This window comes from Trachypithecus francoisi, unplaced genomic scaffold (genome assembly GCF_009764315.1).
Source record: "Trachypithecus francoisi isolate TF-2019V2 unplaced genomic scaffold, Tfra_2.0 Lachesis_group15, whole genome shotgun sequence".
Lineage (NCBI taxonomy): Eukaryota > Metazoa > Chordata > Mammalia > Primates > Cercopithecidae > Trachypithecus > Trachypithecus francoisi.
The window spans coordinates 50,893,770-50,919,325 of record NW_022681460.1 but is presented as its reverse complement, the minus strand read 5'-3'; the positions used below and the strand labels follow the sequence as shown (position 1 = coordinate 50,919,325).

Below are 25,556 nucleotides of genomic sequence, written 5' to 3'. Positions count from 1 at the left end.
GGACTACAGGCGTCAGCCACCATGCCCAGCCCTTCTTTGCCTTTTGATGCAGAGGCTTGAGGAGCCCAAAGTGATTGGATGGCAGTCTTAACTTCCAGTTCAGTGGGATCATTGCTGTGTTTCCAGGTTGGAAGCATTCTTCTAGACCAGCAGAGGTTAAAGTAGTAACAATTTTGTTAGTGAATCACTAGGGGTAATGGTAAGTGGTGTCACTAAATTTCCACTCCTTGATTCCTGAGCCTGCAAACCTGGCTATGGGAGAAACAGCACCATATTTAGACCATATATAGCTTCCTGGAGGACACTGCCCCAGTCCTGCAAGGTATTGCCATCTAGTTGGTCCTGTAACTTGTTTCCAAAATGCCATTCCTCTGTTCCGTCACATCAGTGGCTTTATGAGGAACACACTATACTAAGATCAGTACATTCCATCACCATGGGCCATCAGCACATGTCATCGGCTATGAAGTGAGTTCTCTGGTCAGAAGCAGTGCTGTGTGGATTACCATGATGGTGGTAACCATTCTATAAGTCCACGAATGGTAGTTTTGGCAGAAGCACTGTATGCAAGAAAGGCAAATTCATATTCTGAATAAGTGTCTATTTTACTAAGAACAAATGCTGCCCCTTCCATGATGGAAGAAGTCCAATGTAATCAACCTTCCACCACATAGCTGGCTGACTACCCTGGGGAGTGGTGCCACAGAGGAGACTCAGTGTTGGTCTCTGCAGCAGCAGGTTAGGCACTCCCCAGTGGTTGTAGCCCGGTTGGCTGTGGTGAATGGAAGTCTATGCTGCTGGGCTTCTGCCACCATGAGCCCACTGGACAATGACAAGAATGGCTGGAGAAAGAGGTTGATTGATATCCACAGAATGGGTCCTCCGATCCGCTTGATTATTAAAATCCTCTACTGAGGTCACACTTTAATGAGCATTCACATGAGACACAAATATCTTCACATTGTTTGCCTATATACCTCTATCCTTGCATCTCTTCCCTATATCTTCTTGTTACAAACTTTCCAGTTATGTCTCTTCCAGTTCCATTCAGCCAACTCATGGGTCATAGCCTGAATGCCAGATTCATATCTCTGGCCATTTCTCCTTTCAAGCAAAATGAACAACCAAGTGCACTGCTTGTAATTCTGTCCACTAGGGGTATTTCTCTTCACCACTGTCCTTCAGGGATGTCCTTGAGGGGTTTGTAGAGCTGCAGCTCTTCACTTTTAGGTAGATCCTGTGTATTGTGCAGTACTTTCTACAAAGCAGACCCAAATTTTTTCTATAAATCAGACTCAAGTTTTGTCTTTCTCAATCAACTGATCATAAGGAACTCTCCATGAGGAAAGAGGTACAGGCTGGGAGAGAGAAGGTCACATAGCAGGAGTAGGGACCATGGGCATCTGGTCCCCTTCCTCATATAATTTACTCTTGTCTTTAGGGCCTGCTTGAGCCAGTCTTTTTTTTTTTTTTTTGAGACGGAGTCTCGCTCTGTCACCCAGGCTGGAGTGCTGTGGCCGGATCTCAGCTCACTGCAAGCTCTGCCTCCTGGGTTCACGCCATTCTCCTGCCTCAGCCTCCCGGGTAGCTGGGACTATAGGCGCCGCCACCTCGCCCGGCTAGTTTTTTGTAGTTTTTAGTAGAGACGGGGTTTCACCGTGTTAGCCAGGATGGTCTCGATCTCCTGACCTCGTGATCCGCCCGTCTCAGCCTCCCAAAGTGCTGGGATTACAGGCTTGAGCCACCTCGCCTGGCTGAGCCAGTCTTGTATATATCACTTTCATTTGACAATGAGTGCTGCTGTGCACACCCAACTTTATGATCTGGTGGGTTAGACATCATTTTGTCTAACCCACCAGATCATGATGGGCAGCTCAGGTCCCATGGTAGCCCATGGTTAAGGAGTCAGTCTCACTAAAGCACAGTAGCAAGCCAGAAACTGTTTCTCCAAGAAGAGGCGTTGTCTACAGATAATTGGCAAGGCTTTGCTTTGAAATCCTAAAAGTCACCATCATGCCAATGCTGGATCATTATCATATAAGCAACAAAAAAATTGGGTGAATATCTTACAAAGTAATGATCGGCAGGGTTGGCTGGTTCATGCCTGTAATCCCAGCACTTTGTGAGGCTGAGGTGGGTGGATCACCTGAGGTCAGGAGTTTGAGACCAGCCTGGCCAATATGATGAAACCCCATCTCTACTAAAAATACAAAAATTAGTTGGGCATGGTAGTGGGTGCCTGTAATCGCAGCTACTAGGGAGGCTGAGACAGGAGAATCACTTGAACCCAGGAGGCAGAGGTTGCAGTGAGCCGAGATGGCACCATTGCACTCCAGCCTGAACGATAAGAGTGAAACTCCGTCTTAAAACAAACAAAATAATGATCAGTCCTCACAGAGGAGAAAATTAATAACTTTTTTTCCACTTGTCTTTGAAAATGGTTTTAAACTCATTTGGGTTATTTTATTTATCAGAATTCCATTCTGAGGTTATATTTTTAATAATATTCACACTTAAATACTAGTCATATGATTTATGGCTAAATTGAGTAATGAGTATCCATTGTATGAGTGTCTCTTCAACACATTTTAGCCTTAGAAGATAAAAGCAAACAATGTAAAAACAAAAATCTAGCTGAAGTATTATCCATAAAGGGAAGATGAACAAAATCTATTTAGAATGAAACATTCTAAAGACACACACCCAATGCCACCACTGTCCTTAAAATAGAACTCAAATATTTAGTTAACTGAAAAGTTGTGTTTTTCATGTCTCATAGGCCTCATTTGGGGTTGGCTTGGTTATCTTTGGATTCCTCACTCAGTATAAAAGAGTATTTTTTTTCTAATTTTGGTAGGGTGGCACTTTTTGAAACAACAAAATCACCATCATGGGTTCCTTCTCAGTTTCTCTTCAAATTGCATCTAAACTAAAATCAATGCATTTCTAAGAAACTTTAGGAAGTATCCACATTTACGATTTTGCAAAGAAATATCTCTGTGAGCCCAAAGGATCTGAAGTGACTTAACTGTCATGCCTCTTAGCAACTAACTGGCAGATGGTAGGGCTTGTGGAAATCTAACATGTCCAGAAGTGAGCTCATTACCTTCCTCCACAGACCGACTCCTTTTCTATCCAGAACACTCACTTGTTAAGTCGCTTTCATTACAGGCCTGGGAGCTGCCTTCCTCTTCTCTCTCCCTCTCCAGTCAGCCACGAAATCCTGTCATTTCAAAGTCGGAAGTATCTAGGTGTCCTGCCTTTCTTCTCCCTGCACCCCACTGCTTTCCTCTAACTTGCATCTTCTGTCCCAGTTGCACCTCTCTGTCCCCATCTCTCCATCCTGTGGTTATTCTCACCTGTATCTTTTGAAATGTAGATCTGCTCACTTTGTTCCTTGATTTAAAACTTTGGCTGGCAATATTCAAAGAAAAATAAATTGTTTTACCAAAAAGACACCTACACTTGTATGTTCATTGTGGCACTATTCACAATCGCAAAGACATGGAATCAACCCTGGTTTCCATTAATGGTAGATTGGGTAAAGAAACTGTGGTTCATATACACCACGGAAAACCACACAGTCATGAAAAAGAATGAAATCATATTCTTTGTAGCACCACTGGAGGCCATTTTCCTAAGCGAATTAATGCAGAAACAGAAAACCAAATACCGCATGTTTTCAGTTATAAGTGGGAGTTAAACATTGGGTACACATGGACACAAAGATGGGAGCAATGAACACTGGGGATCTGAAAAGTGGCGAGGGAGGGAGGACATGAAGGCTTGAAAAATTTCCTATTGGGTACTATGCTCACTGCTTGGGCGATGGGGTCATTAGAAGCCCAAACCTCAGCATCACATAATATACCTTTATAACGAAACTGCACGTATACTCTCTGAATCTAAAATAAAAATTAAAAAGATGAAAAAAGAATGCAAAACTTTGGCGGGCTACCCTTTGTCTAGAGGAGACAGAACAGAACCCCCTGTTCACGGCCTGTAAGGCCTTTCATAATTTGACCCAAACACAAAATTTCAGCCCTATGGCTGGCCACCCTGAATTGCTCACCATTCTTTGAATCAACATCTTTTCATGCCTCTGTGACTTTTAGTACATTCCCTTATCCGCTCAGTGTGGCGGAAAGGTGTGGACGCTAGAGCCAGGCTGCCTCAGTTTGGCTCCCAGCCCAACTAGTACTAAAGGACTTCAGGCAGTTACATAAATTCTCTACAGCCCAGGAATCCTGTCTGTAAAATGGGCTTGACAGTAATGGTACCTATCTTATAAGGTTGTTGGGAGAATTAAATGAGGTAATACACGAGATCTTAGAGTCTGGTACATTGTGCGTGTTCATAAATGTTGGCCAGCACATTATTTTCTATTGCTGTGTAAAAATTATGTTGCCCTGATTGTGAGCTCCTTGAAAGCAGGAGCTGTGTCACATTCATTTCTGGGTTCTTGGTGTATGACTAAGAGTAGGTGCTCAATTAATGTTGAGAAGTAAAACAGCCAACAGTAATATCTTAATACCAGGGTAACTTAGCACCACGGTAACTGGTGGAGGGGAGGGCAGACCTTGGATACTGTATGAGGTCATGGGGGAAGTCTGAGAGGATGGTGGGGACTATTTCTAAGCAGGCTGGCCTCTTAGGGCTGCTCAGCCTTCTTTAGGTAGGCAGCCTCCTGGTCCATCTATAGTAGTGGTTCTCAACCCCAACCACATATTAGAATCACTTGGGAAGTTTTTTTTTTTTTTTTGACAGAGTCTGGCTTTGTCCCTCAGGCTGGAGTGCAGAGACGGGAACATGGCCCTCTGCAGCCTCAGCCTCCCAGACTCAAGTGATCCTCCTACCTCAGCCACTCAAGTAGCTGGGACTGCAGGCGTGGGCCACCACATCCAGTTATTAGAATTTTTTTTTTTTTTTGTAGAGATGAAGTCTCGCCATGTTGGCCAGGCTGGTCTTGAACTCCTGTGCTACAGTGATCCCTCTGCCTTGGCCTCCTAAAGTTCTAGGATTACAGGCCTGAGCCACCCTCCCTGGTCTTGGGAAGTTTTCTTTTTTTTTTTTTTTTGAGATGGAGTCTCACTCTGTCGCCCAGGCTGGAGTGCAGTGGCACAATCTCAGCTCACTGCAACCTCCGCCTCCCAGGTTCAAGCGATTCTCCTGCCTCAGCCTCCTTAGCAGCTGGGACTACAGCTGTGTGCCACCACGCCCAGCTAATTTTTTTGTATTTTTAGTAGAGACAGAGTTTCACTGTGTTAGCCAGGATGGTCTGGATCTCCTGACCTCGTGATCTACCTGCCTCGGCCTCCCAAAATGTTGGGATTACAGGCGTGAGCCACCGCACCCAGCCCGGGAAGCTTTTTTAAAATAGTGATGTCTGCCACCTCTACCCACCTAGGAGACTCTGATTTAGTTGGTCGGGGTGGAGCTCAGTCATCTGTAGTTTTTTGTTTTTGTTTTTAAATTGATTGACACATAACAGTTGTACATATTTAGGGGTTCAGTGTGATATTTTGATTCATATGCACAATGTGTAATGATCAAATCAGGGTAATTAGTATATCCATCACCTCAAAATTGATCATTTCTTTGTGTTGGGAATATTCAAAATACTCTCCTCTAGGCCAGATGTGGTGGCTCACACCAGTAATCCCAGCACTTTGGGAGGCCGAAGCAGGAGGATTGCTTGAGGTCAGGAGTTCAAGACTAGCCTGGGCAACATGGTGAGACCCTATTTCTACTAAAAATACAAAAAATAGCCGGATGTGATGGTGTATGCCTACAGTCCCAGCTACTTGTAAGGCTGAGGTGAGAGGATCACTTGAGCCCAGGAAACAGACGTTGCAGTGAGCTGAGATTGCACCATTGTACTCCAGCCTAGGCAACAGAGCCAGAACCTGTCTCAAAAAAACCTACAGGCCGGGCGCGGTGGCTCAAGCCTGTAATCCCAGCACTTTGGGAGGCCGAGACGGGCGGATCACGAGGTCAGGAGATCGAGACCATCCTGGCTAACATGGTGAAACCCCGTCTCTACTAAAAAATACAAAAAAAAACTAGCCGGGCGAGGTGGCAGGCACCTGTAATCTCAGCTACTGGGGAGGCTGAGGCAGGAGAATAGCGTAAACCCGGGAGGGAGAGCTTGCAGTGAGCTGAGATCCGGCCACTCTACTCCAGCCTGGGAGATAGAGCGAGACTCCGTCTCAAAAAAAAAAAAAAAAAAACCTACAAATACGAACAACCCAAAATAACAAAACAGAAGAAAAATCCTCTCTTCTAGCCACAGTCATGTGTTGCTTAACAACAGGGATCTGTTCTGAGAAATGAATTGTAAGCCAATTTCTTTGTTGTGTGAACACCACAGGGTGTATCTACACAAAGTTAGATGGTATAGCCTATTATACATCTGGGCTATATGCAGTAGTCCGTTGCTCCTAGGCTACGAACCTTTCCAGCATGCTTCTGCACTGAAAGGCAGTTGTAGTACATTGGGAAATACGTGTGTATCTAAACATAGGAAAGGCACAGTAAAAATCCCATCTTATATCGTGTGGGACCACCGTCATACATGCAGTCTGTCATTGACTGAAACGTTATTACGCAGCACAGGACTGTATTTGAAAATATACAATAAACTATTGTTAACTAAAGTTGCCTTAATCGGTGGTTTTAAAAGTTCCCTAGATGATTCTAAAGTGCAGCCACATTGAGAAGCCCAGGTGGGTGTGGGCAGGGTTACCTCTCCTCTCATACCAATGAGCTGGCAGGGATTGTTGATTCAGACATGGTTCAGACCCTTGGCTTCAAATCCTTGTGCCTAGTAGGGGTACACACATCAGGGTTGTGCTTAGAGGTAAGTGAGGTCATTTTCCTCCAGTCTATTATCTGGATTTCTACCCAATCAAAAATGGCATTGAAGTGCCTCTGCTCTGTGTCCACAGTAATCTCCTTCCTAAGGCACAGAGGGCACCCCTTCCTTCTGAGCCACAGGCACACTGTGCTCCCTCAAGCTGAGGAATAAATACTTAAGTTGTGCAGATAGAACATTCAGCTTTAACTGGAAGATGAGTAAAGTGGTACCGCAGATTAGAAAGTGTGGTTACCACCACAGGAGGGTGTGGTTGAATGGACACATGGATTCATGCTACAGTTGTCTGTGTCCAGTGCCTAAGGCATCATTGTCAGGGAATCCCAATCCCAGCCCTGGGTCTACCAACTTGCTGCATGGCCCCTGAAAGCATCTTTGGACTTCCAGAGGATTGCATTTTTTGGAGGTACTTTTAGTTTTATTTTTTCATCAAGACAGGATCTTGTTCTGTCACTCAGGCTAGAGTGCAGTGGTGTGATCTCAGCTCACTGCAGCTTCCGCCTCCTCAGTTCAAGCGATTCTTGTGCCTCAGCCTCCTGAGTAGCTGGGGCTACATGCACATGCCACCACACCTGGCTAATTTTTGTATTTTTTTTTTTTTGAGACGGAGTCTCGCTCTGTCACCCAGGCTGGAGTGCTGTGGCCGGATCTCAGCTCACTGCAAGCTCCGCCTCCCGGGTTCACGCCATTCTCCTGTCTCAGCCTCCCGGGTAGCTGGGACTACAGGCGCCGCCACGTTGCCCGGCTAGTTTTTTGTAGTTTTTAGTAGAGACGGGGTTTCACCGTGTTAGCCAGGATGGTCTCGATCTCCTGATCTCGTGATCTGCCCGTCTCGGCCTCCCAAAGTGCTGGGATTACAGGCTTGAGCCACCGCGCCCGGCCTAATTTTTGTATTTTTAGTAGAGATGGGGTTTCGCCATGTTGGCCAGGCTGGATCTCGAACTCCTGATCTCAAGTGATCCACCTGCCTCAGCCTCCCAAAGTGCTGGGATTACAGGTGTTAGCCCTTGTGACTGGTCTCCAGCTTTAAAATACTAAGATTCCTTACAAATTAAAAACAAAATTCCATGAATTAAAATGTTTTCTTCCTGTGAGCTTTGGTGACCTTGCTGTCTCATCCATGAAAAATTGGGCTCAGTGCTCCCAAGTTGAGCCTATAAAAATTGATGTAAATTCCTTGTCATTATTCTAGGAGATCCTGGGCATTCATCATATCCATTTGTTCTGTTACCTGGTTGTCATATGTGCCATTTACCGTTTTTTATGAAGACTTGGAAAAATGTCCCCTGGTGATATATTAGCACAACTGACTGCCTCATTGGTAGTTGCTCTTCATCTTAAATGAGACTGCAACAACTTTGAACTGTTTGGTGGGGCAAGACAACCAGTGACACAACCCTTGTTGAGACACGACTATGACTGCAATCAGCAAACGGGGTTTCCTGTGTAGCTTCATGTTACCGCTATGTGTTATCAGCATGCATTTGGTTTTATATTTACTTATTGCTTACTTATTTACTTTCATGTTCTGTCTCATTCCTGCCCTCCAAAGTATTTTCAGTTAACTTATAAAAATATGCATTAAGCAACAGGTTACAAATAGATTAGGAATTTGAGGTAGAGGACAGGTAAAGGTAGAAAAAAATCCATCAGTTCATGGGTAGGATTCAAGGATGTTTGCGACAGGGTCCTGAATAACTGCTATAGCTGATGGGAGGGAAGGCCTATGATTAGAAACAGAAGCTAAACCGCCTTTGCATTAAAAACACACCACTAACCCAGAAGTGCTGAGGTCTGAGGAAAGATTCTCATATGGGTCCTGATGAAGGGGCTTCCAGGTGAAATGTGAGCGCTGTTATTGGCACCATCCCTACAATGACGGCAGCAGTCAGATTTTATAATTTTCATGAAGACAAGTGACACAGCAAATACTTAAGCAGAAGCAATATTACTAGCAGCTAAAATAGTGCTAACCAAATATGCAGCTCTAAAATTGAATATGTATAGGAAGAACCCTGATTATTTAGAGGAATACACGGACAACATTTTCCATGAATATTATTTCTTATAATTTAGCCTTTTGATAAGGGTTGAACAGAAAATTATAATGGCAAACACCACATACCAGTCACTATTCTCAGGGTTTTTACATGTATTTGCTCACTTAATACTCACAACATTTTTATGGAATCAGTGCCTTGAGCATCACGATCTTTTTTCTACAGGTGTGGAAACTGAAAGACATTGGGTCGCTTGCCCAGGGTCACCCTGAGAAGCCCGTGTTGGGTGGCTCCTTGCTGTTGGCCACTGCACTAGCATTTCCTTTGTGAGAGTTTGAGGGATTCTCTTTGACAAGATCTTGGAGTTTGGCTCTTCCGTTTGCTGTTAAGAGCAAGCGCATAAGCTTTGGCACCTAATCAAGTCCAGGGTGAAGCTGACATCATATCATGACCATAAAGGAGCCAGCTCATGGATAGTGAACAGCCCATGCCTACACTGGGCATAATTATTTAAAAATAATTTTTAGGCTGGGTGTGGTGGCTCATGCCTGTAGTTCTAGTACTTTGGGAGGCTGAGGCGAGTGGGTCCCTTGAGTCCAAGAGTTTGAGACCAGCCTGGGTAACATGGCAAAACACAGTCTCTACTTAAAAAAAAAATTTTTTTTTTTAGTGTGCACATTTTTTTTTTTCTTTTTGAGACGGAGTCTCGCTCTGTTGCCCAGGCTGGAGTACAGTGGCGCGATCTCGGCTCACTGCAAGCTCCGCCTCCCGGGTTCACGCCATTCTCCTGCTTCAGCCTCCCGAGTAGCTGGGACTGCAGGCACCTGCCACCACGCCAGGCTAGTTTTTTGTATTTTTTTAGTAGAGATGGAGTTTACCATGTTAGCCAGGATGGTCTCGATCTCCTGACCTCGTGATCTATCCGCCTCAGCCTCCCAAAGTAGTGTGCACATTTTTAAAGCTTGTGATATACATTGCCCTACTATCTACCAGAAGTGTGTTAGCAATTTCCATTCCCACCAGTGTGCAGTTATTTTAGTTAGAAAATTTTGTGAAAAAGATATTAGCAATTACTCATGTATAGTCATTAATACTTTGATGTATAGAACATTATATATAACACATAAAACATATCCTATACATATTCTCTCTATAAAATATGTTCTATGTATCTATATATGCTATCTCTATCTAACATATGGAGTATGTGATCAATAGAATGCCCAACTTTAAGTAATTTAACTTGCAGTATACTTTCAAAAATAAAATTTTTATATTTTTTGGAGAAAGGGTCTCCCTCTGTTGCCCAGGCTGGAGTGCAGTGGCTCAGTCTTGGCTCACTGCAGTCCCTGGATTAAGGGATCCTTCCACTTCAGCCTCCCAAGTAGCTGGGACTACAGGCAAGTGCCACCATGCCCAGCTAATTTTTTAGTCTTTTGTAGAGAAGGGGTATCACTATGTTGCCCAGCCTGGTGTTGAATTCCTGGGCTCAAGTGATCCTCCCACTTTGACTTCCAAAAGTGCTGAGATTACAGGCGTGAGCCACCATGCCTAAGATTATTTCAAATAGTTTCCTAAGTAACCAGGCCTTCCTCGAGACAATCTGCTCTGTAAGTTATCAATTAACATCTACAAAACACGAATTTGGGGCTGAGAATGTTTGATCTTCAGCCATTTTCTCTGCCATTTGTATTTATTGGCAATAAAGCTATGCCATTTGCATATAAGATGACCTTGTCTTTCTGTTTTCTCTGAGAGGAAAATGTGATGGTTCATGTTCTGCTTGGCTTCCATTAGTCACTCCCTGCCTTTCTCTGTCCTGCTGTCTGTCCCATGACACTAATTGCCTGCCTCGGACTCCTTTGGCCTCTGGCTACTGGCTGGGTCAGTTAATGGGAAGCACTGGCTGGAGATTAGAGGGTGGAAAGAGAGGCTTGGGGTATTTTACCTCCTCAGCAACTGGGCTTCACTTTGGTAGGGGCTGCCTTCTTCTGTGTCCACAGTTCCTGTAGGAGGGTCCCTCTCTTCCAATTCCAGTACTGTCCTGGAACCTGAGGGAGACCAGGGCTTTTCAAAGTTGCTGAACATATTGGTTCCCCTACTAGTTCCCTTATTGGTTCCCCTATTCCTGCCAACATTTTTGCAAGGAATTCTGTCACTTGGCTCTCCTCAGTTATACCTTTTGGGGTGCCATCTGTTTGCAGGGTCCTGCTTGTTAAAGGGACTGTATTCGTCCCAAGGCTCAAAGTTAAATACAATAGACACGGGACCTTTAAGCCCCTACTTTAGCTTCTCACATCTTCTCTGACCCCTCTTTTTTTTTTTTTTTTTTGAGATGGAGTCTCTCTCTGTCATCCAGGCTGGAGTGCGGTAGTGTGATCTTGGCTCAATGCAACCTCTGCTTCCTGGGTTCAAGTGATTCTCCTGCCTCAGCCTCCCGAGTAGCTGGGATTACAGGTGCCCGGCTAGTATTTGTATTTTTGGTAGAGATGGGGTTTCACCATCTTGGCCAGATTGGTCTTGAACTCCTGACCTTGTGATCCACCCGCCTCGGCCTCCCAAAGTGCTGGGATTACAGATGTGAGCCAGTGTGCTGGGCCAGGGTCCTGCCTGTTATAGGGACTGTACTCATCCCAATGATCAAAGTTAAATACAAGAGGCAGGGGACCATCTAAACCCCCTACTTCACCTTCTCACAATCTTTTCTGATCCCTCTTTTTTTTTTTTTTTTTGAGACAGCGTCTCACTTTGTCACCCAGGCTGGAGTGCAGAGGTGTGATCTTGGCTCACTGCAACCTCCGCCTCCTGTGTTCAAGTGATTCTCCTGCCTCAGCCTCCTCAGTAGCTGGGAGTACAGGTGCCTGCCACCAAGCCCTGCTAATTTTTGTATTTTAGTAGAGATGGGGTTTCACCATGTTGGCCAGGCTGGTCTCGAACTCGTGACCTCAAGTGATCTGCCCACTTTGGCCTCCCAAAGTGCTGGGATTATAGGCTTGAGCCCCCACGCTGGGCCTCCGATCCCTTTCTTTATCCCTAGGATAAAGGCAGTGGTCCTGAGTGGAGTTTGCATTTGGGGACAGGCTCCCAGTGAGCCTCAGGGGCCTGTTTAAGCCACTATGGCTTAGTGCAGCCTGTAGCTGGCTCCTGCCTGAGTTAGACTGGGAGTATTACAAATTCTTTGATGGAATTCCTGGCTGATTTATCACCAGTATGATACACACCAAACCATGGTCTACAGTGGAACAGCCCATCCTAAAACCCACTAGCTTCTCATTGAGAATATGGGCCTGAGAAGCCAGACTTGGAATTTATCATGGAGGACTTTTAGTTTAATTTTATGTTAATTTTATTTATTATAATTTTTTTTTTGGGATGGAGTCTCACTCTGTTGATCAGGCTGGAGTGCAGTGGTATGATCTTGGCTCACTGCAACCTCTGCCTCCCGGGTTCAAGCAATTCTCCTGCCTCAGCCTCCCAAGTAGCTGGGATTACAGGTGCCTGCCACCATGCCTGGCTAATTTATATATATATATATACATACATATATGCACACACACTTTATATATATACCCTTTTTTTTAAGTAGAGACGGGGGTTTCACCATGTTGGCCAGGCTGGTCTCGAACTCCTGACCTCGTGACCTGCCCGCCTCCGTCTCCCAAAGTGCTGGGATTACAGGCATAAGCCACTGTGCCTGGTCTTTTCATTACAATATTATTCAGAAAGGTCTTTAAAAATAATTATAGCATACATTTATATCCTGACGTCTTAAAGCAACTTCCTAAAAAAAAACAAACTTCAAATGACCAAGAGAAATTGTCAAGGATTTTAAGTTGGATCCTTAAGTGATTAGGTTTGTGTTGAGGGATTTTAGTAAAAAGATTTGTGGTTTCCAATAGAGAGAAAAGCAAAAACCACCAACCAACCAACCAACCAACCAATAAGCAAAAACTCCCTAAAATGTAAATACTAGATATATTTTTTGGTGTGGTGGGGGAAAGGAGAATATAGAAAAGTACATGCGTTAGTATAATAACCTGGGCTTTCATAATCAGGATGAACAAATGTTGGTGTTTTGTCATGTTTGCTTCAGTTTAATATGTTTTTAGAAATACCACATGCAGACCAGGTGCAGTGGCTCACGCCTGTAATCCCAGAACTTTAGGAGGCCAAGGCGGGCAGATCACGAAGTCAGGAGATCAAGACCATCCTGGTAAACATGGTGAAACCCCATCTCTACTAAAAATGCAACAAATTAGCCGAACATGGAGGCATGCACCTGTAGTCCCCGCTACTCGGGAGAATAGCTTGAACCCGGGAGGCAGAAGAATCGCTTGAACCCGGGAGGCAGAGGTTGTGGTGAGCTGAGATTGTGCCACTGCCCTCCATCCTGGGCAACAGAGTGAGACTCCGTCTCAAAAAAAAAAAAAAAGAAGAAGCAACTATTATAAATAATTTGATATGTACCCAATTTATGCTAAGCTAGTACATACAGTAATTTATTTATTTTAACTCCTATGAGTATTCTATTATATCCACAATTACATAATTGCACCACAATTTATATTTCTAATTTTCTGCTGGAAAACTTTTAGGTTTCTTTCCAATTATGATCCTACAAACACTGTTGCAATGGCCCTCCTAGTAAGTGTCTCATTGTGCATATATTTTACAGTGTTTGTACCTAGACATGGAGTTGCCAGGCCGTGGGGGTGTGCTCATTTCCAGTTACACTAGATGGTAAGAACTGATTGTGTAGTCAACCGGCTGATTGGCGTTGCCTTGACTGAACCTCCAGATGGCTGTTAAATAGATTTCTGAGGTTTCTCAAGAAGAATTGGCATGACTAGGTGCAGTATGCGATTTCAGTTCTAAATACATGCCCAGGTATAGTGGAATGACTAGAATGAACAAAGTCACCTGCAACTGAGACTAGGCAGACCTCTAGTAGTATTTACGTGATGTGGTACTTCTGTGTAGCGTTTAAAAATAATTTTAAGCTGGGTGCAGTGTCTCACACCTGTAATCCCAGCATCTTGGGAGGCTGAGGTAGGAGGATTGCTTGAGCCCGGGAGTTTGAGACCAGCCTGGCCAATATAGTGAGATCTCTAAAAATTAAAAAAAAAAAAAAATTAGCTAGGTGTAGTGGTGTGCACCTGCAGTCCTCGCTACTGAGGAGGCTAAGCAGGGAGGGTTGCTTGAGTCCACGAGGTCCAGGCTGCAGTGAGCTATGATTGCACCACTGCACTCTAGCCTGAGTGACAGAGCAAGAACCACTCTCAAAAAAAAAAAAAAAAAAAGAAAAAGGAATGATAATAATAATTTTAAAACCTCAGAAATATGAATATATCATGCCCCAAGAAATCTCTTACCAAATGTCAGAGTTAAACAACGACACTTTTATGCACCTTTGGTATAAAATCTGCAAAACTAGTCTAAACAAATCTCAGAAACAGATGGTGTGAAGTCCCTGAAAAGAGTGACTTTATATTGGAACAGAAGCACAAGTGGTCAGAGAGCAGTCAGTCATAACTGTTTTCAGTACCATGAATTTTCCTATTCTTTTGGTAATGCCTTTGAACAACTTCACTGAGTTTGGTTGTAAGTGTGGACCTTTATATCAAGGTTGGCTAGTTCCTTGGATCAAATTGCATAAGGTCCTGTCTTGCATTCATAATGGCACTCTTGTGTCTATCAACCTCAGTTCATATTTACATGGACATAAAGGGAAGGCATTACCTTTTTTGTTTTGTTTTTTTTTTTTGAGACATAATTTTGCTCTGTCGCACAGGCTGGAGTGAAGTGGCACTATCTCGGCTCACTGCAACCTCTGCCTCGCCAGGTTCAAGCGATTCTCCTGCCTCAGCCTCCTGAGTAGCTGGGACTACAGGCGTGTACCACCATGCCCAGCTAATTTTCGTATTTTTAGTAGAGATGGGGTTTCGCCATGTTGGTCAGGCTGGTCTCGAACTCCTGCCCTCAGGTGATCCACCTGCCTTGGCCTCCCAAAGTGCTGGTATTAAAGGTGTGAGTCATTGCGCTCAGCCTAAGGGAAGGCATTTACCTGCTTTCAGATGGTTTTGTGTTTGAATTTTCTGACAAGAAGTTGGTGTTATTTCCCTTTTATCTGGATCACGTTCTATGCTCAGCAGCTGCACTAGAGACAATTTTAAAATAAAGTACATGCAGTGTAGTCTGCTGCTGCTTAAGATTTTGTTTTTTATATGCTGCAATTCCTTTCTTACAACCACAGCATAAGGTAATCCAAAGTTCCATTTCATATTTCTGCTTGTGTCCTTATTTTAAAAGAAAAGGAACAGGATTTCTTCTAGATTGCAGTTCCTATTTTGAGTGGAAATATTTTCACTCTTTTGTTCCAGCCCTGAGAAAGAAGCCAGATCATCTCTAGTTAAGAGTTCTTGGCTAGCCAAGGGAATTCTCTCATATTATAGGTCCTCAGCATGCATGACTGGGCCAGTAGATTCTTTCTGAGTGGCTTCTGGGAATGAAATGGAGCTGCTGAGAAAATGTAGAACAAAATTCCAATATGGAAAATTACCCCACAAAGAAGTGACTTGTAACTTAAGATGTAATGTTATCACCTGATTTCCCATGATTGCATTTGTGGTTGACTTTATATACTCTTTTTCTCCCTTAAACTCTTCCTACTTAATAAAAATTAGTTACAAATAAAAATGAGTGATGATCACAAACTATAAAAGCAACTGTGAAAAATGACATCTAGAAAATTTTGCTTCACATTCTCAAAATTTGTGTTTTGGAGTCATTCTCAAATAACTCACCATAGAAGCAAATTTCTCAGACAACAATGATAAAGAGAAATATTGAAATGAAAATACATAAATAAAGCTGCTTTTCACAGAAAAGTTTTTATTGTGGTGTAAAATATACGTAACGTAAAATTTACCAACTTCGTTTTCTTTTTGAGATGAAATCTCACTCCGTCACCCAGGCTGGAGTGCAGTAGTGTGATCTCGGCTCACTGTAACCTCCGCCTCCTGGGTTCAAGTGATTCTCCTGCCTCAGCCTCCTGAGTAGCTGGGATTACAGGCACATGCCGCCATGTCTGGCTAATTTTTGTATTTTTAGTAGAGACAAGAGTTTCATCATGTTGACCAGGCTGGTCTCAAACTCCTGGCCTCAAGTGATTTGCCCACCTCAGCCTCCCAAAGTGCTGGAATTACAGGTGTGAGCCACCGTGCTTGGCCCTATCTTGTATTTTTTTTTTTTTTTGAGATAGAGTCTTGCTCTGTCACCCAGGTTAGAGTGCAGTGATGCAATCTTGGCTCACTGCAAACTCTGCCTCCCAGTTTCAACTGATTCACCTGTCTCAGCCTCCCCAGTAGCTGGGATTACAGGCGCCTGCCACTGTGCCTGGCTAATTTTTGTATTTTTAGTAGAGACGGGGTTTCACCATGTTGGCCAGGCTCGTCTCGAATCCTGACCCCGTGATTCACCCACCTTGGCCTCCCAAAGTGCTGAGATTACAGGCGTGAGCCACCGCGCTCAGCGCCCCCCTGCCCTTTTTTTTAGAAGCAATTTTACTCTTGTTGCCCAGTCTGGAGTGCTATGGAACGATCTCGGCTCACCACATCCTCTGCCTCCTGGGTTCAAGTGATTCTCCTGCCTCAGCCTCCCTAATAGCTGGGATTACAGGCATGAGCCACCACTCCCCGCTAATTTTTATATTTTTAGTAAAGATGGGGTTTCACCATGTTGGTCAGGCTGCTCTCGAACTCCTGACCTGAAGTGATCCACCCGCCTCAGCCTCCCAAACTGCTGGGATTACAGGCGTGAACCACATACGGCCTTTTTTTTTTTTTTTTTTAAGACAGAGTTTTGCTCTTGTTGCCCAGACTGGAGTGCAATGGTTCAATTTCGGCTCACCACAACCTTCACTTCCAAGGTTCAAGTGATTCTCCTGCCTCAGCCTCCTGAGTAGCTGGGATTACAGGTGCGTGCCACCACGCCTGGCTAATGTTTATATTGTTAGTAGAGACAGAGTTTCGCCATGTTGGCCAGGCCGATCTCGAACTCCTGGCCTCAAGTGGTCTGCCCATCTCAGCCTCCCAAAGTGCTGGGATTACAGGCATGAGCCACTATGCCCTGCCCCATCTTGTATTTTTAAGTGTACAGTTCTGTGGCATTTACATTGGTCTGCCATCATCACCGTCATTCATCTCTAGAACTTTTTATCTTACAAGGCTGAAACTGTACCCACTAAACACTAATGCTCCCTCCTCATTGCACACCCAGCCCCCATTGCCCTGGTCCCTGGCAAACACCACTCTACTTTCTGTCTCTGTGAATTTGACTACTATGGTATCTCATATAAGTAGAATCATATTTGTCCTTTTTGTGACTGACTTATTTCCTTAGCATGATGTCCTCGGGGCTCATTCACATTGCAGCATGTGTCAGAATATCCTTCCTTTTTTTATGAGATGGAGTTTCGTTCTCGTTGCCCAGGTAGGAGTACAATGGTGCGATCTCGACTCACTGCAACCTCCACCTCCCAGGTTCAAGGGATTCTCCTGCCTCAGCCTCACGAGTAGCTGAGATTACAGGTGCGCACCACCACACCTAGCTGATTTTTTGTATTTTTGGTAGAGACGGGGTTTCACCGTGGCCAGGCTGATCTTGAACTCCTGACCTCAGGTGATCTGCCTACTTTGGCCTCCCAGAGTGCTGGGATTACAGGCGTGAGCCACTGTGCCTGGCCAATATCCTTCCTAAGGCTGAATGACATTCCATTGTGTGTATATGCCATATTTGTTTATCTAGTCATCCATTGATGTGGACTTGGGTTGCGTCCATTTTTTGGCTATTGTAAATAATGCTGCTGTTAACATGGGTATACAAATATCTGTTCTAGTCCCTCCTGTGAGTTTTGGGTCTATACCCAGATGTGGACTCAGTTTCCTAAGTAGTTGGGATTACAGGCGCCTGCCACCATGCCCAGCTAATTTTTGTATTTTTAATAGAGACGGGGTTTCACCATGTTGGCTAGGCTGGTCTCGAACTCCTGACCTCATGATCCGCCCACCTCAGCCTCCCAAATCCTTGGCCTGGGATTACAGGCGTGAGCCACCGCGCCCGGCACAGTGTTTAATTTTTTAGGGAACTGCCATACTGTTTTCCATAGAAACTGCACCATTTACATTCCCACTAACAGTACACAGGGGTTCCAGTTTTCCACATCCTCACCAACACTTACTTTTTTAAAATAATAGCCACCCTAATGAGTGTAAAGAGCCATGGAAATCTTTAATGTCAACACATATACAGGTATATTTTATCTTCTTGAGAGATGTTTAGCTTGTTTTTAGCTTTTTACTGTGAAAACAAATCTATGATGAATAAGATCCTGCCTGTACATCTTTGTGATTGTGGCTTATGGTCAGCTTGTATTATGTTACTAAAAGTTGAATTGCTGGATTGAAGGATATACATTTACAATATTTATTGCTATTTATACTTTGAGGGTTTCTTCCTTCCTTCCTTCCTTCCTTCCTTCCTTCCTTCCTTCCTTCCTTCCTTCCTTCCTTCTTCCTTCCTTCTTTCTTTCTTTCTTTCTTTCTTTCTTTCTTTCGAGACAGAGTCTTGCTCTGTCACGCAAGCTGAAGTGCGGTGGTGGGATCTCAGCTCACTGAAATCTCCACCTACCTGGCTCAATCAATCCTCATGTCTCAGCCTCTTGAGTAGCTGGGACTACAGGTACATGCCACCATGCCTGGTTAATTATTTTTTTGTATTTTCAGTAGAGACAAGGTTTCACCATATTGGCCAGGCTGGTCTTGAACTCCTGACCTTATGCAATCTGCCTGCCTCAGCTTCCAAAGGGTTGGGATTACAGGCGTGGGCCACTGCTCCCCACCTACTTTGAGGGTTTCTAATCCTCACACACAACGCTACCCCAACAAGGGCAGGTATTATTAATTAATTTTTTTTTTTTTGCCAGCAAGATGGGCGACAACTGATATCTCATTGTTTTTATTGTGTTCTTTAGTTTCTAATAAGGGTTAATATCTTTTCATCTTTTTATCTCAATCTTTAATTAAATGAATTGAAAATTGCAAATAAGTGGTTTCCCAAGGAAAACTGGGGTACTATTACCAAAAGAAGGATGAATATATGCCATACAGGCAAAAGCAACACTCTTTTGTAGTTTTAATTTTCTTATTTTAACATTTGATTCATCCAGAATTTATCTTAATGGCTTTATTTTTCCAAATATTTAGCTAGTTTTCACAACATTATTTACTTGGTCCATATTTTCTCCACTGATTTGAAATTTTTTGTTTGTTTGTTTTTGTTTTTTGAGACAGAGTTTCACTCTTATCACCCAGGCTGGAGTGCAATGGTGTGATCTCGGCTCACTGCAACCTCTGCCTCCCAGGTTCAAGTGATTCTCCTGCCTCAGTCTCCTGAGTAGCTGGGATTACAGGCGACCCACCACCATGCCCAGCTAATTTTTGTATTTTCAGTAGAGATGGGGTTTTACCAAGTTGGCCAGGCTGGTCTCGAACTCCTGACCTCAGGTGATCTGCCCGTCTCAGCCTCCCAAAGTGCTGGGATTACAGCCACTGTGCCTGACCATTTTTTGAACTATATATTTTGTTATATTGATTTGTCTGTCATTTCTTGTGCTAGTACTACACTGCTTTACTTACTGTAGCTTTATCATCTCTTTCAGTGGCTGATAGGACAAATCTGTTCATTTTTCTTTCCTTCCTAAAATTCCCTATTGTTTTCACATGTTTGTTCTTCCAGCGCAGTAGTTCTCAACCTTGGCTGCACATTGGAATCACTCAGGGAATGTTAATAAATGCTGATAACCTCACCCCACTCCCAGAAGTCCCAGTTTAATTGCTAGGGGTACAGTATGGGAACAGAGTTTTAATAGCTCCCCAGATGATTCTAAATGTGTAACCAAGTTGAGTACTACTTTGCAAGATGAATTTTAACACCATTTTCTTCCATTTCTGCTATGATTTTTATTTTTATTGCATTGAATTATAGATTAATTTAGAGATAATTGACATCTTTATAATACCGTGTTTTTCTATTTCATTTGGTCACGGTTCTTTAGTTGAAAAAATCAGAAAGAGATTTTGGCTGATGCTATGGACTGAATGTTTGTGTTTCCCTCAAATTCATTCATATGTTGAATCCTAAATCCCCAATATGATGGCATGAGGAGGCGGGGCCTTTGAGAGGTGATTAGTGTTCTCATCAGGCAAGGAATCTGCCAGGCACCTTGACCTGGGGCTCCCAGCCTCAAGAATTGTGAGAAATGAATTTCTGTTGTTTAAGCCACCCAGTCTATGGTTACTCGTTATAGCAGCCTAAACTAAGACAGCTGACTTAAAGGAAAAGTTGAAAGAAAGGATTTTCTGAAAGGATTTGGAGTAGCTCAGAGATGTGAAGAAAAGCTGAAGAACTAGATGTGGGAATGGGAAAATTGAAGCAGCTGTTGGACTTGAAGCAGCTGAACTCAACTCCACTTACATTCTTAGCTCCTCCAGCTTTTCAGCTTTCAGGTATTTTGCTTGAATTTCAGATTCGGAAAAAGAATTCAATGGTCCTCCTTTGGGTAGCTCATCTACTCCTTGCCTGGAGGATGCTTGGAGTGACAGTTGCTACAAGCCTGCACATGGTGGGGAACCTAGAGAAGGGAAATCAGTAGCCAGGATGTTGGGGCGGTGGTGAAATGACAGTAACAATGCAACAAAAATAGCCATGCAGTATGCTGGTGTGAGCACGGCATTTCTCTTCACTTATATTTTCTTCAGTGTTCCTTGATGTTTTATAGTTTTTCTTATTTAATTTGCATATTACTCATTTAGCTAATTTGTAAGTGTTTCATGCATTTTATTTCCTTTGTGACTAGCAGCTTTTTGTTATTTTATTTTGTTTTTTTTTTTTTTTTTTTTTTTTTTTTGAGGCGGAGTCTCGCTCTGTCGCCCGGACTGGAGTGCAGTGGCCGGATCTCAGCTCACTGCAAGCTCCGTCTCCCAGGTTTACGCCATTCTCCTGCCTCAGCCTCCCGAGTAGCTGGGACTACAGGCGCCCGCCACCTCGCCCGGCTAGTTTTTGTATTTTTAGTAGAGACGGGGTTTCACCGTGTTAGCCAGGATGGTCTCGATCTCCTGACCTCGTGATCCGCCCGTCTCGGCCTCCCAAAGTGCTGGGATTACAGGCTTGAGCCACCGCGCCCGGCCTTTATTTTGTTATTATTTATTTATTTATTTTTTTGAGATGGAGTCTTGCACTGTCGTCCGGGCTGGAGTTCAGTGGCGTGATCTCAGCTCACTGCAACCTCTGCCTCCCAGGTTCAAGTGATTCTCCTGCCTCAGCCTCCCCAGTAGCTGGGATTACAGGCATGTGCCACCACACCCTTCTAATTTTGTATTTTTAGTAGAGATGGGGTTTCTTCATGTTGATCAGGCTGGTCTTGAACTCCCGACCTCAGGTGATCCACCCACCTTGGCCTCCCAAAGTGCTGGGATTATAGGTTTGAGCCACTGCGACCAGCCTTGTTTTTTAAACTAAAATGTTTTCCATTTTAGTTCACAAACTAAGTACATAAACCTTATTCTTTTTTTTGTTCTTGTACATTATGCCAGTTTATAGATATACTATAATGTATCTAATTTGTCTTCTACTATATGGGTTGTTTTTAATCTTTATCCATGTGTGTGTATATGTGTGTGTGTATACATATATGTGTGTGTGTATATGTGTGTGTGTGTGTATATATATATATATATATATATATATATATATTTGAGACAGCGTCTTGCTTTGTCACCCAGGCTGAAGTGCGGTGGCGCGATCTGCACTCACTACAAGCTCTGCCTCTCGGGTTCACGCCATTCTCCTGCCTCAGCCTTCTGAGTAGCTGGGACTACAGGCACCTGCTACCACGCCCGGCTAGTTTTTTGTATTTTTTTTTAGCAGAGACAGGATTTTACCATGTTAGCCAGGATGGTCTCCATCTACTGACCTTGTGATCCACCCGCCTCAGCCTCCCAGAGTGCTGGGATTACAGGCGTGAGCCACCACGCCCGGCCCAGACATTATATATTTTTATATTTGTTAATCTTACAAGTGAAAAAGGGGTCTGTGAGATTTAATTTGTATTTCTCTCATTATGAGTACAGCTGGTCACCTTTTCATATTTTAAGAACCATTTAAAATTCCTTTTATGTAAAGTTTTGCCAATTTTTCTATTAGGTTGTTAATCTTTCTCTTATTGTTTATAGGAGCTCTTTATATTTTAGGGAAAGTAGCCCTTTATTTTGATGTGGCCACAAATAATTTATTCCCACATTTTTGTTTGACGGTTAACTGCTTCTAGTTAACCTTAATGATCGAAAGGTTTTTTTTTTTTTTGGATGTGTGAGCCAAAGATTTATTTCTTCATTTCTTGCATTTGAAGTACTCTTTGATGACATCCTTGGCCTGAGACTCCTTGCCATAGTCCTTAACTACTACACAACTGCAACCAACAACTGTATGGGGTTTCCCCTCTGTCAGTTTTACAGAGCCCTTCCCATTCCTTTAGCTTCTTGTTGTCATGAACCTTAATTAGGTTGATTTGGTGTTCAGCACAAAGGGCCTCCACCAACTTGACATACAGAGGCTCATTACAGTTGGACGCAAGCACACAAAGATGGGCTTGGCCCTTGTCTAAGGCTTTGGCAGCTTTGCGAATTCCACGAGCTAGGCCTTCGTGAATGAGGGCGGTCTTCAGCACCTCTTGTAAAGCAGTATTAACGTCCATTACCCCTCCAGCAGCAATGCCTTCCTCGGCCATGGCGTTGGGTTACGGGTGAAGCTGAATCTTGAAGGCACCCAAGCCTCCGACTCCGCGCAACTTGACGGCGGCAGGGAAAGATCAATCGAAAGGTTTTTATACCTTGCCATGAGTGCATCAATTGTAAACTATTTTATTTTATTATTTTCTTTCTTTCTTTTTTTTTCTTTTTTTGTGACATAGTCTCGCTCTGTTGCCAGGCTGGAGTGCAGTGGCGCAATCTCGGGTCACTGCAACCTCTGCCTGTCGGGTTCAAGTGATTCTCCTGCGTCAGCCTCCTGAGTAGCTGGGACTACAGGCACCCACTACCACACGTGGGTGATTTTTGTATTTTTAGTAGGGACGGGGTTTCACCATGTTGGCCAGGCTGGTCTCGATCTCTTGACCTTGTGATCCACCTGCCTTGGCTTCTCAAAGTGCTGGGATTACAGGTGTGAGCCACTACACCCGGCTATTTTTATTTAGAGACAGGGTTCTGTTGCCCAGACTGGAGTGCAGTGGTATAATCATTGCTCGCTGTAATCTCAGACTCCCAGGTTCCAGCAATCCCTGCCTCAACCTACCAAGTAGCTGGGACTACAGATGTGCACCACTGCACCTGGCTAATTTGTGAACTGTTTTAATTCTGATAAACATTGTTATTCCTTTAATAAATTCTTCCCTTTAGTTTCTTCCCTTTTCTGGATTTCTATTAGTTGGATTGTAGACCTCTTTGATTAACCCTCTAACCCTCTAATTTTCTTATCTTTTTTCATATTTCTCATTATTCCTGGAAAATGGGTTAAACTTTATTTTCTCTCTCTCTCTCTCTCTCTCTCTCCTCTCTCTCTCTCTCTCTCTCTCTCTCTCTCTCCCCCCCTCGATGGAATCTCACTCTGTCACCCAGGATGGAGTGCAGTGGCGCCATCCTGGCTCATTGCAACCTCTGCCTTCTCAGTTCAAGTGATTCTTCTGCCTCAGCCGCCCGAGTAGCTGGGATTACAGGTGCCCACCACCATGCCCGGCTAATTTTTGTAGTTTTAGTAGAGATGGGGTTTCACCATGTTGGCCAGGCTGGTCTCGAACTCCTGATATCAGCTGATCCACCCGCCATGGCCTCCCAAAATGCTGGGATTACAGGCGTGAGGCACCTCGCCATGCCTATTTTCTAATTTGTTAATTAATGTCTTTTCAATTTGGCAATCATATTTTAAATTTCCTGGAGCTATTTATTGTTTTCAGAGTGTTCTTTTTCCATAGCATTGTGTTCTTGTTTTATGGATGAATTATATTTCTTGTTTCTCTGAGGATATGTATAATAATGTTTTGAAATTTTTCCCATATGTAGAACCTTTAGTGAGCATCTGCCATGCAGGGTATTGTGCCCAATGTGAGAATTCTCCACTCCAGTCCCAACTCTAGTTGGTATCTCTTTGCTTCCCATGGTGCTCCCACCTCTCTTTGATACTCACTTCCTGAATACATGTGACCCCTAGAGGCTGGGATCCCCAGTATCAGCCCCAAGACCACCCCCAAAAGCAGCAGGCCCAGGGTCCCTGGGCAAAGGGATCTTCTGTCTCCAGAGGGGTCGAGGGCCAGAAGCAGCTGTGAGGCTCAGTGGGGGTGGGGAACTGGGGCCCTCAGGATTTCCAGATTATCAGTGGAAACTTACAGGTGGTCAGGGTTGCCACGGAGAGAGTGACCAAACTCTGTATGCCCAGGGTACTGAGGGTGCCATGCAGGAGGCCACAAGTGAATCCAGGAACTTGGGTGCTTCCTCCAGATACTGCAGGCCCAAGATCATTGGGATGAGGAGTGGAAGCTGTTGTCCTGAAAAAAGTAGGTCCCTTGGTGATTGGTACACAGGCTGTCCATCTGTTGGAACACAGCCGCCCACAGATTTTTGCATATGAATTTGAGGACACCCAGCTCCTCCCTGAGATGAGCATCTCCAGGGGCAGTCTCTTGCCTAGAACCTGGCTCACACAGAAATCCATGCTCTCCAGGATCAACAGGCTTATCTTCTGTCCCATAGCTCTGGGTTTGTGATCCCACAGCTCTGCTACCATCTCCATGTGTAGAAACTCGAACAGCACAGCATCTACCATGTGTCAGCCTCATGCCCCTAATCTGAAATTTTTATATATTTTTGAGACAGCATCTTGCCTTGTTACTTAGGTTGGAGTACAGTGGCATAATCACAGCTCACTGTAGCCTCAACCCCCTGGGCTCAAGCAATCCTCCCACCTCAGCCTCCCAAGTAGCTGGGACTACAGGTATGCGTCATCATGACTGGTGGAATTTTTTTTTTTTTTTTAATTTTTGTAGAGATGGAGTCTCACTATGTTGCCCAGGCCAGTCTTGAACTCCTGAGCTCAAGCAATCCTTTCACCTTGGCCTCCCAAAGTGCTAGAATTATGAGTGTGAGCCACCACAGCTAGCCAGTGTTTTTTAAAAATTAATAAATACATACTGTGTTACCTGTTTTCTCTAAGATCCTTTAATTCTATTTCTTTGTTTTGCTCTTTTTCTTCCTGTTAGTGGTCCTCTTCAAATGTCTGATAATTCTTGGACAGCCAAGACACAAGTACTCAAAAAGCTGATCAGAAGTTCTAGGTGTTTGTCAGAGAGGGGAAGAAAGAACTCATTGACTGGTGGAATTCACTGTAGAGAGAGAAGCCAGTAAACGAACTTTTTTTTTTTTTTTTTGAGAAATCCCAAATGTCAGTATCTGTAGGTGTTTTTCTTGACTTGGTCAGTTTCCACAGAAAGGTACCCTCTCATTTTCTCCCTGGGAGTATATGTCTGGCTGTCAATGTTTCGATTGCCAGAGGGGAAAGAGGGGTAGAAGACTCATTCG

At 43.9% G+C, this 25,556-nt stretch overlaps 2 pseudogenes; both read right to left on the bottom strand.

The window, feature by feature from the left end:
* Positions 1–22,302: 22,302 nt before the first annotated feature.
* On the bottom strand, positions 22,303–22,773 carry LOC117098026 (annotated as a pseudogene).
* A 1,563-nt stretch (positions 22,774–24,336) lies between these two features.
* LOC117098024 lies at positions 24,337–24,804 on the bottom strand (annotated as a pseudogene).
* Between the last annotated feature and the right edge of the window lie 752 nt (positions 24,805–25,556).